The sequence below is a fragment of the Cyprinodon variegatus genome, unplaced genomic scaffold (assembly GCF_000732505.1).
Source record: "Cyprinodon variegatus isolate N-32 unplaced genomic scaffold, C_variegatus-1.0 Scaffold406, whole genome shotgun sequence".
Classification (NCBI taxonomy): domain Eukaryota; kingdom Metazoa; phylum Chordata; class Actinopteri; order Cyprinodontiformes; family Cyprinodontidae; genus Cyprinodon; species Cyprinodon variegatus.
The window spans coordinates 283,109-285,319 of record NW_015150859.1 but is presented as its reverse complement, the minus strand read 5'-3'; positions in this window follow the sequence as shown (position 1 = coordinate 285,319).

The following is a 2,211-nucleotide window of genomic DNA, read 5'->3' as shown; positions in this document are numbered from 1 at the left end:
AAAGAATGAGATAGTGAAAAAGTTAGTTGTCCTCCAGCAGTCAAAGCCTATAGCAGCAGAACTATAGAGATAGCTCAGGATAACCTGAGCCACTCTAACTAGAAGCTTTATCAAAAAGGAAAGTTTTAAGCCTAGCCTTAAAAGTGATGACATGGAGATGTGAGCAACATCTGCACCAAACTTTAAAGGGAAGATGCTGAGACAGCCATCGTAAGATGCTGATGGGGTTTCAAAATGTGGATCTGTGATTGGTGGCTCCAAAAACGGACACGTGTGGATTCCCTACCCAGGAGTAAGTGTTGTAAAAATGTAAGCCTGAATTAAAGTAGTCAGACTTGAACTGAATAAAACCCCATTAAAGTGCTACGATTATATAGAACATGGAGGGTTTCTATAAAGTTTTGTCTAATTTTAGCAACATTTCCATCAATTTTACTAATGATTATCATGCATTTTCTACAGATTGATCATGAAATAATCAAGGCCGAGATTATTAAGGTTGATTAATAGAAATCCAGACTAGAAAGACTCTACAAACACATCATCCCACTCTTCTTTTCAGTATCACTTTTATCCCCTCTGAATGTTTTCTTTTTTAACACTTAAACAGTAGCTGCTAAATACGGAAGAGGATTAGGGCTACTGAAAAAAAAGTTAACTGATTTTTTAATATTTTAGTTTAATATGGGGAAAAAAGTCAGAATTCTGACTTTTTCCTCAAACTTCTGACTGACAGCAAACAAACATGTTAGCATCAAGCCGTAGCCATGTCTGTTTTAGAGACTGACAGCTAACAAACATGTTAGCATCAAGCCGTAGCCATGTCTGTTTTAAAAAAATAGCTCTCTTGTTTTAATCACCTTCTGCTCTTCCATTAATGAAATAGCATCACTGGGGACCCCTCAGGGACGTAAAAAGGCGCCTAATTCCATAATTTTTTGTGTTACTGTTCCTCCCAAACCACTCACATCTCTTCTTTCATGGTGCCCATCTACATTAAGATCCAAAATTATCAGATTAAAGTCAGAATTCTGGGAAAAAATTCAGAATTCTGAGATTAAAGTTATATTTCTAAGGGGAAAAAAAGACATTCTGAGCTTAAAGTCAGAATTCTGGTTTTAATCTTAGAATTCTGAGAAGAAAATATCTGAATTCTGAGATTAAAGTCAGAATTCTAAGATTAAATCAAAATTCTGAGGAAAAAATATCTGATTTCTGAGATCAAAATTCAGATATCTGAAATTTAAGTCAGAATTCTAAAATTAAAGTCAGAATTCAGAGATTAAAGTTAGAATTCTGAAGAAAAAAAATTCTAAGATTATCTCAGAATTCTGAGATTGAAGTCAGAGTTTTGACTCGTTTCCCTTAAACTGAAAATTAAAAAAAATAAAAAATCAGTAAAGAAAATTTTTTTCAGTGGCGCTACTCCTCTTCCGTAGCTAAAACTGTTCATAATTCAGAAACTATTAGTTGATGTATCTTTATTTAGAACATCCTGGTGTATTTTTTTGGCCATTGGGATTTTAAGGGTCATGGACGCCCTTTGTTGCAGCAGTGCTTCCAGATTAGCTGTAATTGCGAGGAAAAAGCTGCAGGGGGAGACAAACATTACTTCTGCTCTACGAAGAAGACTGAAGGTGGGGAGAAAAAAGGGAGACGAAAAAAGAAATCAGGAGTTGAAGTTAGTTTCTGATTCTCTGTTTGGATAAAGGGCTGTTTCAAAATAAATTTTATTTTCACTTTGTTTACCATAAAACCTTTGATCAAGATTTGTGTGAAATCTGATAGGAAGAAGGTATCGAGAACTACAGTGTTTTTAGGATGATTTTAGGAAGATTCTAAAAATAAAGTCAATATTTTACTTATTTTAAACTGCATGTTAAATAACAAGTTTCTGCTTTGCTGTTTTTATATTGCAACTGTGAAAATTTTGGTTTTAAAATCTGATGTCTGATTTAAAATATGTCAATATGTAAAGTTAAAGATAAATTACAAAGAAACCCATAAAAGTTATGTATAAATGTAAGGTTCAAAGTGCATTTTTTGGGGTTTGATTAAATGTTGATTAACTTTATAATCATTTACATTTCATAATTTTGAATAGACCATAAGGTGGTTTCAGGTCCTTAAAAAAATGCTCTTTAAGTTTATAATAAATATAGAACAGAAAATCCCTTTATTGTCCCACTATGGGGAAACTCTGATGTTTAC